Consider the following 14910-nt stretch of genomic DNA (forward strand, 5'->3'; position numbering starts at 1 on the left):
TCGAAAAAAGAAACTACAGGCCAATCTGCCTTATGAATACTGATGTAAAAATCTCAACAAAGTAATCCCAACACTTTGGAGGCCGAGGCAGGCAGATCACAAGGTCAGGAGACTGAGACCATCCTGGCTAACACGGTGAAACCCCGTCCCTACTGAAAATACAAAAAAATTAGCCACGCGTGGTGGCAGGCACCTGTAGTCCCAGCTACTTGGGAGGCTGAGGCAGGAGAATGGCATGAACCCAGGGGGCGGAGCTTGCAGTGAGCTGACATCACGCCACTGCACTCCAGCCTGGGCGACAGAGTGAGACTCTGTCTTAGAAAAAAAATAAAAAAAAAAACTCAACAAAATGATTCCAAGGTGAATTCAACAATAAGTTTAAAATATTTTTCATCGTGACCATGTGGGCTTTATCTCTGGGATGCAAGGATGATTCAAGATATGCAAATCAATCAATGTGATATATCAACAGAATGAACAATAAACTATATAATCATTTTGACTGATGCTGAAAAAGCATTTGATAGAATTCAACACCCTTTCATAATAAAAACTCTCAAAAACACGGGTATGAAAGGACATACCCCAACATAATTGAAGCCATATACTAGCCCACAGCTAGTATCATTGTGAATGGGGAAAAGCGGAAAGCCTTTTCTCTAAGAGCTGGAACACAACAAGAATGACCATTTAACCACTGTTATTCAACATAGTACTGAAAATCCTAGCTAGAGCAATCAAACAAGAGAAAGAAATAAAAGGCATCCAAATTGAAAAGGAAAAAGTCAAATTATTCTTGTTTGCCAATGATATGGTCTCACATGTAAAAAAAACCTGAGGATTCCACAAGAAAACTATTGGAACTAATAAACTAATTCAGTAATGTTGCAGGATACAAAATCAACATACAAAAATCAGCAGTATTTCTATATGTCAACAGTGCACAATATGAATAATACATTTAAAAAGCAATCCCATTTACAAGAGCCACACATAAACGTAATTACCTAGGAAGTAACTTAACCAAAGAAGTAAAAGATCTGTACAATGAAAACTATAGAACCCTGATGAAAGATACTGAAGAGGACAAGAAAAAAATGGAAAGATATTTCATGCTCATAGATTAGAAGATTCAGTAATGTTAAAATGTCCATACTAACCACAACGATAGGCAGATTTAATGCCATCCCTGTCAAAATATTCATAATATTCTTCACAGAAATAGAAAAAACCATCCTAAAATTTATATGGAACCATAAAATACTCAGAATGCACAAAGCTACCCTAAGCAAAAGAACAAAACTAGAGGAATCACATGACCTGACATCAAATTATACTGCAGAGCTAGAGAATCAAAATACCATGGTACTGGCATAAAAACAGACATACTGGCCAATGTAACAGAATGGAGAACCCATAAACAAATCCACATGCCAAAAATAAATCTATTTTTGATAAAGGTGCCGAGAATACACATTGGGGAAACGACAGTCTCTTCAATAAACAGTACTGGGAAACTGCATACCCATATACCGAGGAATGAAACTAGACATCTGTCTCTCACCACATAAAAAAAAAAAATCAAAATAAAGACTTAAATTTAAGACCTCAAACTATAAAACTACTGCAAGAAAACATTGGAGAAACTCTCCAGAACAGTAGTCTAAGCAAAGATTTCTTAAGTAATACCCCAAAAGCACAGGCAATCAAAACAAAAACGGACAAATGGAATCACAACAAGTTAAAATGCTTTTGCATTTAACTTGATTGTTTAGCAAAGGAAACAATCAGAAAAGTGAAAAGACAATGTACAAAGTGGGAGAAAATATTTGCAAACTACCCATCTGACAAGGGATTAATAACCAGAATATACAAGGAGCTCAAACAACTATAGGAAAAAAATCTCATAATCGAATTAAGTAACCTGAAAAGTGTTTGAGTAGACATTTCTCAAAAGGAGATATACAAATGGGAAATAGGTATACAAAAAGCTGGCCAACATTATTGAACATCAAAGAAATGCAACTCAAAACTACACTGAGGTATCATCTCACCACAGTTTAAATGGCTCACAGTCAAAAGGCAGGCAATAAGGTGGGTGTGGTGGCTCACACCTGCAATCCCAGCACTTTGGGAAGCCGAGGCGAGCAGATCACCAGGTCAGGAGATCGAGACCATCCTGGCTAACACGGTGAAACCCCATCTCTACTAAAAATACAAAAAATTAGCCGGGGGTGGTGGTGGGCGCCTGTAGTCCCAGCTGCTGGGGAGGCTGAGGCAGGAGAATGGCGTGAACCCGGGTGGCGGAGCTTACAGTGAGCCCAGATCACACCACTGCACTCCAGCCTGGGCGACAGAACAAAAAGAAAGGAAAGGGAAGGAAACGGAAGGGGCAGGCAATAACAAATGCTGGCAAGGATGTGGAGAAAAGGGAACCCTCGAACACACTGTTGATGAGAATGTAAATTAGTATAACAATTATGGAGAACAGTTTGGAGGTTCCTGAAAAAACGTAAAATAGAGAGCTACCATATGATCTGGCAATCCTACAGTTGGGTATGTATCCAAAAGAAGGGAAATAATATATTGAAGGATACCTGCATCCCATGTTTATCCCAGTACTGTTCACCACAGTCAAGATTTGGAAGAAACCTAAGTGTCTATCAACAGATGAATGGATAAAGAAAACGTGGTACTCATACAGAATGGAGTACTATTCAGTCACAAACAAGAATGAGAATATTATTATTTGGCATAATGTGGAAGGAACTGGAGGTCATTATGTTAAGTAAAATAAGCCAGATACAGAAAACAAACATCACATGTTCTCACTTATTTGTGGGATCCCAAAATCAAAACAATTGAACTCACAGACATACAGAATAGAAGGATAGTTACCAGAGACTTTGAAGGGTAGCTAAGGGTTTGGGGTATGTGAGGATGGTTAATGGGAACAAAAAATAGTAAGAAAGAGTGAATAATGCTAGTATTTGATAGCACAGCAGGATGACTATAGTCAATAATTCAATTGTATGTTTTAAAATAAAGAAGTGTAATTAGATCGTTTGTAAAACAACGGATAAAAGCTTGAGAAGAGAAATAGTACCTTTTCAATGATGTGATTATTATGCATTGCATGCCTTATCAAAATATTTCATGTACCCCATAAGTACTCTTACTTTGTACCCACAAAATTAAATATTAAAATAAAAAAGCCTATGTTCCTTACCATTCATTCATCTTTTTTCTCCCTTGAACCCCTGACAATTACTGATCTTTTAACTGTCTCTATAGTTTTGTCTTTTCCATATGCAACTATATGACATTTTCCACAGTGTCATATAATTGCAATCATATAGTATGCAGCCTTTTCAGACTGGCTTCTCTCATATAGCAATGTTCAAGTTGCATAGGTTCCTCTATTTTTTTTATGGCTTGATATAATAACTTATTTGTTTTTATTGACTATCAGTATTTAGTTTTATAGATGTATCTCATTTGCTTGTGAATTTATTTAGTTATTTATTTTGAGACAGGTTGGAGTCACCCAGGTTGGAGTTTACTGGCACAGTCATGGCTTACTGTAGCCCCAACATTTTCTGGCTTGGGTGATCCTCCTACCTCAGTCTCCCAAGTAGTTGGGACTACAGGCACGTGCCACCACACCAGATACTTTTTTATTTTTTGTATAGATACGGTTCCATCGTGTTGCCCAGTCTGTTCTTGAACTCCTGGACTCAAGCAATCTGCCCGCCTCAGCCTCCCAAAGTGCTGGAATTACAAGCATGAACCACCGTGCCCAGCCTGCTTCTGAATTTAATTAGCAAAGGATAACTTCATTGTTTCCTGTTTTGGCAATTGTGAATAAAACTGTTACAAATATTTGTGTGAACATGTTTTCAACCCATATGGGAAAATACCTAGGAGTGTTATTTCTGGATCGTTTAATAAGCCTATGTTTAGCTCTGTGAAAGCTGCCAAATTGTTTTCCAAAATGACTGTAACATTATACATTCCCACAAGCAATAAATGAGGGTTCCTGTTGCTCTGCACCATTGTCAGCATTTTGCATTGTCAGTGTCTTGAATTTTAGCCATTCTAAAATTAATAGTTAATAGTAGTTTAGTGGTATATCATTGCTGTTTTAATTTGAATTTCCCTAATAATATATGTCATGAAGCATTTTTTCATGTGCTTCTTTTCCAACTGTTTCTCTTCTTTGGTGAGGTCTCTGTTAAGATATTTTCTCCATTTTGTAAGTAGTTTTTTTTTTCTTATGTTGAGTTTAAATGTCAATCTCTTACCAAATAATTGTTTTGTAAATATTTTCTCCCACTCTCTGGCTCTTTTTATTTCCCTTAAGCATGTCTTTCACAGAGCAGAAGTTTAATTTTAATGAGGTCCAAATGGATCATGTTTTTGGTGTTGCATATAAAATCTCATTGTCAAATTCAAGGTCACTTAGATACTCTCCTATTTAGAATTTTATATTTTGTGAATTACACTAAAGTCTGTCATTTGAACTTAATGTTTGTGAAAAGTATAAAGTTTTTGTCTAGATTCATTTTTTCACATGTGGATCTCCAGTTGCTATAGCACTATTTGCTAAAAAAAAAAAAAAAAAAAAAACTATCCTTTCTCTGTTTAATTGCCATTATTCTATAGTCAACTGACGATCAGTTGGCTATATTTATGTGAACTTATTTCTGGGTACAGTATTCTGTTCCCTTTATCTATTTATGTATTCTTTCACCCATACCATATGACTTTGATTACTATAGCTTTATAGTATGTCTTGAAGTTAAATGTCAGTCTTCCAACTTTGTTCTCCTTCAGTATTGTGTTGGTTCTTCTTGATCTTTTGCTTTTCCATATATATTTATATTCTGTTTGTTGATATCCACAAAATAATTTGCTGGGACTTTGATTGAGGTTGTTTTGTATCTACAGATGAAGTTGGGAAGAATTGGCATCTTAATAATATTCAGTCTTCCTATTCATGAACATAGAATATCTCAACATCTATTTACATCTGTCTTCATTTTTTTTTTTTTTTACTCAGAGTTTTGTGGTTTCCCCATCAATCTTTTATTTTCTTAGACTTATAACTATTTCATTTTTCATGCTAACATAAGCGATGGTATATTTTAAATTTCAAAACCCAATTGCTAACTCTTGATATATAGGAAAGCAATTTACTTGTGTATATGGACTTTTACCCTGCAAAGTTGCTATGGCCACTTGTTAGACAAATATATATATTTTTTTATTTTTGAGTTTTCTATATATAATCATGTCATCTGTGAAAAAATTTTTATTTCCTGTTTCACAATTGTATACCTTTAATTTTCTTTTGTCACTTATTACTTAGGACTTCACGTATGATGCTTAATAGAGTTGGTGAAAAAGAACATCTTTGCCTTTTTTTCTGATCTTAGGAATATAGCACCTAATATCTCACTACTAAGTATGTCAGCTTAGGTCTTTGATACATGTTCTTTATCAGGTTGAGGAAGTCTCCCTCTATTCCTGGTTTACTGAGAATTATCACATGAATGGATGTTGCATTTTCTCAAATGAATTTTCTGCATTTAGTAATTTAATAATGATTTTTACCTTTAGCCTATTGATATGATGGATTACATTAATTTTCAAATGCTGATTAATACATTTTTAATGTACTTTCATATACTCAGGGTAACATTTGAAGTCAAGGCATTGTTATGTACATTTCCGTGGGACAAAAAAATAATCGGATACAAACAGAAATGGGAATGATATTCAGGAAGGAGAGAAATCTGGAGGAAAGCAGGCTTCTGCTCTTGGTGAATGCTCTGCTTTGGGACTGTTTCTTCCTTTATGTTGAATAAAGGCAGATTTGTTTTTAATAGGTCAGTATAATTGTCTTTAGTCGTTCAACACTCCCTTGAGAAATCCTAAAGAATCATCTTTATAGTCCAAACTAATGGTGTGGGCATTGAAAATCAGGGATGATTTTTCCTAAGAAAAGAAAATTTGGTAATTGTATTGAATTTATGATGCCACACAAATGCTTTAAATTTTGCTAAAAACTGTGAGATATAAATGGATTAAAAAAACCTAAGATGGCTATTTTCATGGAGCTGGCAGCTTATTTGGAAAGACAAAATTAAATAACCAGGAGGAGACGAGCTTTATACCTTCAAATGCTGAATCACATATTACATAAAATAAACATTTTAGGGTATCAGGAAAGTGAAGCCAGAGTAGGCTGAAAAAGAGCAGAAATATTCTATGAGAAAAGGGGATTTGACATAGGCTTAAAGAAAGAGTGGATTTGGCATATGGCAAGAGAATTTCAAAATACTTGGAAAAAAATAAAAAAATATATAGCCACATACAGGTGGGTATGGCTCTTCTACACTTCTCCTAAAGCATTCTTATGATTTCATAAATATCTTCATTTCATTGTGATTCACACCTTGTATCACTTTCCCCCTTTGGATATCTCACTTACTAAGTTTCTAATCACTCCTTTTTTTTTTTTTTTTTTTGTCTTTGAACATGTTATCACCTGGCTCATGAACTTCCTTTCAGTCCTCACCTTTGTCCTCATTCAGAGTGAATTCAACATAATGGTGCACATTTAATCCTTTTCTAATTTCCTTTGACAATACTTGCCAGTGGCACTGGCAACTGCAGCATTTACCCTGAGATAACTTTGCCAAGAAATATCTTAGTTTATTACTATTTTTGCATCACTTTAGTATATTGACTTTGGAAACAAAATACATCATTCTATTTATAAACATTCTGTCTTTAGTAGTGGTATTTCCATTTACAAAATACAGTAATTTTTGATTGCTGAAAATGTCAAATCCTAGAAAACATAGCATTACTACACGTGATGTTAATATTGTTCTCCAGAAGTTGTTGGCCGAAGAGTCATTTGATGAATCCAATTTTTCCGAAATAGATGATTCTAATGATTCAGACAATTCTGACATTAGTTCTGTTTAGAAATAACTTCAAGAATGGTTTTTTATATTTTATTTTCATATTGAAAATTGGCCAGATTTTCTTCAACCTCAAAAAGTGTGTTAATGTAAAATTAAATAAGCATTAGCAGTGAACTCACTTTTTTTTCTAAGTGGGAAAAGGGTATCCAAAAGTCTAGAATTTTGCTGTGGAACCATCAACAATGTCTTCCTCTTCTACCCCATGTCAGCCACAAACTCTATGGTCACAGTCTCCCAAGCTACAGAAGAGTATCATCTTCTCTCTGTCCACAAACCTTCACCTTCCTGCTCTCTTGCTGAAGTGTCCCTGGTGCAAATGCTCTTTAAGTTCATAACCACCTCTTCATTCAGTGTTTCACTTTATGCAGGGCATCTCTTAGATTAACCCATGGAGCTTGGGTTCCATGGCCCATCGTAACTGTTACATTCCTGAAAATCCTGAGTCCTTTGTAATCACCCACCTTCCCTCTGCTTATGTCAGAACAGCTTTACTTTGATAAAAAAATTACAAAACTAAAGAGATTCTTAGTCACCAAAAATTTAAAATTATACCATCTTTTAGTATGTCCAGAAAATTGCTAGAGAAAGTCAGACTAAACTCTATTTGTAGAGGGCTCAAGGTAGGCTTGCCCTTATATGCTTTCAGCTCTTAGAGACTAAAGTACAGACAGAAATCCACAGACCCCAGGTCTAAATATCTATGTTAGAAATTCAGCTAACATACTAAGTAAAATGTGGTATATCCTCTGCCTTAACAAATATATTCCTTCATAATGACCTGGGAAGGCCAGGTTTCAATGTAATACTTTTAGACTCCTGAGAATTCTGTGAGAACTGGCAAAATAGAGAAAACAAACAACAATAAAACCAGCTGATGGCTTGCCCTGTTCTATTCTCAATAGCAGCTTCCTTCTACATGATAAGGGGCACCAGAGTCAGCATATCCATCTACCATGTTTATAACAATGCTCCCTGGTGTCTCCTAGGACCTGAAGGTACACAAGATCAGAGCTTGGTCTAATCAAAGGAGGGTGGACATGGAAAAGGGTCACAAACAGCCCCATGAGGCAGACTTGGACTATTTTGTCAGGGAGTTCTCAAATGCCAGGTACCCAAAAGCTGGTTAAGAGGGTCAAGTTGGACTTTCAGTGTGCTCCCTTTAACCACATGGCTAAAGAGTGTGTATGCCCAGCAGAGGACCAGAGTGAGGACATCTAATGCATTCAGGTGAAGGCAGAGGCCCTCTTGCCAGGGTCTAAGGACAATAGTGACTTGAGAATCCTCCAAGGAAACAGCTCATCAAGTAGACACAATGAGTTAAGCCAGTGAGAAAGCTGTTGCTGTTGAAAGATCACAACTTGTTATTTTTTCAAACTTATTTTAAATTCAGGTGTACATGTGCAGTATGTACAGGTTTGTTACATAGGTAAACATGTGCTTTGGTGATTTGCTGTACAGATCATCCCATGATCTCAGCTATTAAGCCCAGCATCCACTGGCTGTTGTTCCTGATCCTCTCCCTCCTCCCACCCTCTAACAGGCCCCAGTGTGTGCTGTTCCTCACCATGTGTCCATATGTTCTCATCATTTAGTTCCCACTTATAAGCAAGAATAGGTGGTATTTGGTTTTCTCTTCCTGTGTTACTTTGCTAAGGATAATGGCCTCCAGCGCCATCCATGTCCCTACAAAGAACATGATCTTCTTCCTTTTTATAGCTGTGTAGTATTCCATGGTGTCTCTGTACCACATTTTCTTCATCCAGTCTATCACTGATGGGCATTTAGGTTGATTCCATGGCCTTTGCTATTGTGAATAGTGCTGCAATGAACATACATATGCATGTGTCTTTATAATAGAACTATTTATATTCCTTTGGGTATATGCTCAGTAATGGCATTTCTGCTTCTAGGTCTTTGATGAATCACCACACGGTCTTCCACAATGATTGAACTAATTTACACTCTCACCAACAGTGAAAAAGCATAACTTTTTCTCCACAACCTCACCGGCATCTATTGTTTTTTGACTTTTTATTAATAGTCATTATGACTGGTGTGAGATGGTATCTCACTGCGGTTTTGATTTGAATTTCTTTAATGATAAGCGATGCTGAGCTGTTTTAAATGTTTGTTGGCCACATAGATGTCTTCTTTTGAGAAGTGTCTGTTCATTTCCTTTGCTCACTTTTTAATGGGGTTGTTTTTTTTCCTGTAAATTTGTTTAAATTCCTTATAGATATTGGATTTTAGACCTTTTCCAGATGCATAGATTGCAACAATCTTCTCCCATTCTGTAGGTTGTCTATTTACTCTGTTGATACTTCATTTTGCTATGCAAAAAATTCTTCAGTTTAATTAGATCCCATTTGTCAATTTTTGCCTTTGCTGCAATTGCTTTTGGTGGCTTCATCATAAAATCTTTGCCTCTGTCTATGTCCTGAATGGTATTGCCTAGGTTTTCTTTTAGGGTTTTTTATAGTTTTGATGTTTAAATTTAAGTTTTTAATCCATCTTGAATTGATTTTTGTATATGGTGTAATAAAGGGGTCCAGTTTCAATTTTCTGCATATGGCTAGCCACTTCTCTCAGCTCCATTTATTAAATAGGGAATCCTTTCCCCATTGCTTGTTTTTGTCAGTTCTGTTGCACATCAGATAGTTGTTTAGTGTGCAGTCTTATTCCTGGGTTCTCTCTTCTGTTTCATTAGTTTATGTGTCTGTTCCTTTACCAGTAGCATGCTACTTTGGTTACTGTAGCCTTGTAGTATAGTGTGAAGTCGGGTAGTGCGATCTCTCCAGCTTTGTTCTTTTTGCTTAGGGTTACTTTGGCTATCCGGGCTCTTTTTTGGTTCCATATGAATTTTAAAATAGATTTTTCTAATGGTGTGAAGAATGTCAATGGTAGTTAATGGGAATAGCATTGAATCTATAAATTGCTTTGGGCAATATGGCCATTTTCACGATATTGACTCTTCCTATCCATGAACATGGAATGTTTTCCATTTGTGTGTCATTTCTGATTTCTTTGAGCAGTGGTTTGCAGTTCTCCGTGACGAGGTCCTTCACTTCTCTAGATAGCAGCATTCCTAGGTATTTTATTCTGTTTGTGGCAATTGTGAATTGGAGTTCATTCATGATTTGGCTCTTGGCTTACCTGTTGTAGGTGTATAGGTATGCTAGCTATTTTTCCACAATGACTTTGTATCCTGAGACATTGCTGAAGTTGCTTACCAGCTGAAGAAGCTTTGGGGCTCAGTTGGTAGGGTTTTCTAGATATAGGATCATGTCATCTGCAAACAAAGATAGTTTGACTTTCTCTCTTCCTATTTGAATACACTTTATTTCTTTCTCTTTCGTGATTGCCCTTGCCAGAACTTCCAATACTATGTTGAATAGGATTGGTGAGAGAGGGCAACCTTGTCTTGTGCCAGTCAAGGAGAATGCTTCTACCTTTTGCCCATTCAGTATGATACTGGCTGTGGGTTTGTCTTATACGGCTGTTATTATTTGGAGATATTTTCCTTCAGTACTTACTTTATTGAGAGTTTTTAACATCCAGGGATGTTGAATTTTATCAAAGGCTTTTCCTGCATCAATTGAGATAATTGTGCTTTTTTCTTTTGTTCTGTTTATTTGATGAACCGCATTTATGGATTTGCATGTGTTGAGCCAACCTTGCATCCTGGGGATGAAGCCTACTTGATAGTGTTGGGTAAGCTTTTTGATGTACTGCTGGGTTGGTTAGCCAGTAATTTATTGAAGATGTTTTACATCCACGTTCACCAAGGATATTGAGCTGAAGTTTTCCTTTTTTGTTGTATCTCTACCAAGTTTTGGTATCAGGATGATGCTGGCCTCATAGAATGTGTTAAGAAGGAGGGCCTCCTTTTCAATTTTTTGAAATAGTTTTAGTAGGAATGATACTAGCCCTTCTTTGCACCTCTGGTAGAATTCAGATTACAGATTGTTAATGTACCCATTACAGGAATACAGTGTGAAGCCTGATACATCCAGTTCTCACCTATTCAGAGAAAGGAAAAGCTTTTACACCTAATCTGAAATTTTCAGGAGCCTCTGCAAGATAGGGACACAAGAAGCCATGTTTTGAGACTTTACTTACACAGTACTAACTCAAGATGAGAGGGTAAGTAATCATCAGATCTTTCTAGTTTCTTCTATCACAGGGTCCTTGCAATTTTGGTACATGGGGGCTCTACTATATCCACAGAAATAGATGGAGAAAGATAATGGCAGTGAGACCCACTGAGAGACCACAGTGAGTAGCAGACCAATCATAGTCCCCAGAGGGCAGTAATGGCAACTACATCAAAAGAAACTTAGAAGTACTTGGGAAACATTCCAGAGACCTCCCTGTACTATTGTGGGGCAGTGCTAATTCTTGCAGGGATTTAGACTTTCAGGAAGCAGGTTATACAAGAGACCAGAAGCCAGGGGACATTTACAATCACTTCTTAGTAGTTTTCAGTTTGTCATGGAGTGGCTCTAGGATCTAATGGTTTATTACCAGAGGTATATAAGGCTGTACACATTTGGGATAGGGAGAGTAAACAGATGAAGTCAGCTGGGTAGAGTATTACCATAGACAATAGTAGTGCTAGCTAATTTTGCTCAGGAAAGAGGAGTCTCAGACTTTTTGTAATGTCTACCATGTTCTTGATGTTTTACACTTGAAGTTTAACTCTGAAAAATTCCAGTGAAATAGGTGTTATGTCTATAAGATTCTGAGGCTCATTTAGGCTAGAAAGTTGTTCAAAGATACATGGTAGACAGAGATATGTTCCCAGAGCGATGCTAGTCTCTTCTACTTTGCTGCTTTCTGTAATTACCAAAAATCTCTTGCTCAAGAAGAGCCTCCTGGCACCTTGGCAGTGAAGGTTATCTCATAAAGAAATGCTTGTACTCAATGTAAACCACATCACTTTTATGACCTTGGCTGTCTCTCCCATTTCGTAGTTCTAGATATTAAATTATATTTTATTATGTGTATATCTAAAATAATATTAGTTTTCTGGGTAGAATATTAGAAGTTACCACAAACGAGACTTATGTATTAAATTGGTATGTCAAATCTATAAGAGACAATCATTTCCTTGTGAGTATTTAATAAGTAATATTTGTGGGTAAAATAGAATCCAAGGGGACTTTGTATGTATATATACACACACACATACGTGTATATATATATGAAATTTTCAGAACACCATTTACATCCACTTTTGATGTTCTCTCTACTTTCCTCTATTGAACAACTTTTTTCTTTGTGCTGCCCTTTCTCCAAATTTCATATTCAGAATTTGCTGCTTTTCAGAGCTCCACAGGATAAAATACAAAGCTGGCTCTCTCGATCACTGCTGGTGGACAAAAATCTGGGTGATGATGGAAAATAATCATTTCAATTGCTTCAAATAATTTACATGCTTTAGTGTGGTATGTATAAAAAACTCTGGCAGCTGATTGAATTGTGGATTTTTGATGCCAATTTTATGAGGCTATGCAAACCCAATGCTAGTTTAGCAAATGTCATCACCAACAGAGTGACTGCAATATGCCCATAGGTGACGAGTAACATGGATTATACAGAGCAACTTGGTCATGAAATCCTTTATTTATGATCATATTCAGAAAGCCATGAACCTTTCCCACTTGCTATCATATTTTAATTCACTGCCACACTTGTGAGCACACATATAAATCAGTGTGCATCTTTAAAAGATAAATTTCACACCAAATTCAGAGTGAACTAGTGCATCCTAGTTTGTAGAATCTATGTGACTTGACTACAAAGAGCATTTCTGATTAATCAGAACTAAGATTTTAATAAAGAAACAGCAGGTGGGCTAACCACAAAATTAAAACTCCCAACCATCTCAGAATAATAAAGTCATAAATATAAAAGTGTTCAAAATACCTCATTTGCATCTTTGAATAATGTCCTTGTTTAACAAGGACAGGACACTGGGTTGACCAGCAGAGGGCAGGCTCCTGTAGATGCTGGCACTTCCTGGTTTACTCTTGCTGCTGCTTCTTCCTCAGTCTTTCACTGTGTAATGAAGCAAGGCCTGTGCCATCTGCGGTGTGTTTTTATCAGTGATTTTTACACCCAATTGCTCAATTGCAATATCATATCAGCTGCATTTCAACACATCCTGGAGAACACAAATGTGCCTTTGGTTTCCTAATCAAGTTTGATCAATTTAAGAATTCTTTTTTTTTTTCCCCAGAAACGATGTCAGTTTATCTCTTTGACAGTAGTACAGCTTCCCTGTTAATAGTCAAAATTTTGTGGCTTTTTGAATGAGACAGATTAAGGTTTGAAATCAGGCTCTGCTGTCTAGTGGCTGTGTGACCTTATACTGATTTTTAAAATCACTTGGTTACTTAAAGTACATCTATTTTCTTATAGTAAAATATACATAATATTATATCTCAAGGCCATATTGAGGTTTAATGATCTTAATAATTCATAAAATATGTACTTGAAGATTTTCAGCTTACACATGTATTCAGAACATAGCCCCCCAATAAATGCACTTCAGGAATTTCTGAGCCATAACCATGAGCTACACTACCTGTATGCAAACAGTTGAATCAAGAATACCATCTGCTGTCTTAGTGATTGTAAACATGGCACAGAAATTATAGCAAGTACATTTCATAGTTCATAAAATGCTTTTAAGTGCATTATTTTTCTTCAACTTTTTAGCTAGGCAGGGCAGATATTAGGATCCTCATTTTACTACGAGGAAACTGAGCCTCAGGAGATTATGCAAGTTGTCCAATACTGCATGGTGAGTTGATGATAGATGTGGCGCTTGACTATGTTCACTCTGATGCCCAGACCGGGGCATTTTCAACCCACAATCTGGTACCCCTCAAGAGTCAGAGCATCTTCCTTTCTCAGTCTCAGCCTGTACATCTGCAACGAAGAGAACCAGGCCCAATTACCTTTCCAGCTCTGACATTCCAAGATGTACTAGGATGATTTTCATCAATGGAATAGTTCTGACATCAGTAGAGAATTACCACTATAATCATAATATTTGTATCATCCTTATAGAATGAGACTTTATGGCTTAGACGTATTGACGCCGCTTCTTGGAGGAAAGAGGAGGTGAGGAAAAGGATAGTAAGTCCCTACCGGTCCCCAGGCAAGTTAATTATTAGATATTAAAAAATTTAATTGTTTCATTTTCCTTTTCTAACATCTATTAAACATCACCTAGCCTCATTCTAAATACCACCCCATAAAACAGTACACCATAATACAATTCTATCAAACTTCTTTCAAAACCAATAAACTACAATACATCAAATAAATGTTTCATCTCTCACTGACATTCAAACACCACACCTTAAAACCAAGCCAAATAACTCCAAACTACAGAAGTAATCATAGTAACAATAATAATAGAAATAAATACGTATATACTCTCTATGTACCAGAAATGTGTTTAGTTCTTTAAAGGCATAAATTCACATATGTTTTTTGACCTAAGGAGGTAGATACTATCCACGCTACTCAGCCAAGTAACTTGTTAAAGGCCTCTTCTTTATCTCATCTGCAGCATTTTTTGTCCATGCTATCATCATTTATTTGCTATTTACTGTAATAGTCTTTTTACTGGTCTTTTTCTACTCTTAATTACCAAGGACATCACTCTACAAAGCACTTGAACTGATCTTTTAAAACACAAATATAACCACAGCATTCTCATGTTTAAATCGTTTATGAGATTTTCACTGCACTTAGAATGAAAGTTAACCTCCTTTCCATGCCTAAAAGACATATCTGGCCATGATCTACCTTTGTAATTTCATATAATCTCATGCCCCTTCCTTTTTCTGTCATCATCCTCCAACCACATTAAAATTCTCCCTGTGACTTGGTTATA

The sequence above is a fragment of the Rhinopithecus roxellana genome, chromosome 11, assembly GCF_007565055.1.
Source record: "Rhinopithecus roxellana isolate Shanxi Qingling chromosome 11, ASM756505v1, whole genome shotgun sequence".
NCBI lineage: Eukaryota > Metazoa > Chordata > Mammalia > Primates > Cercopithecidae > Rhinopithecus > Rhinopithecus roxellana.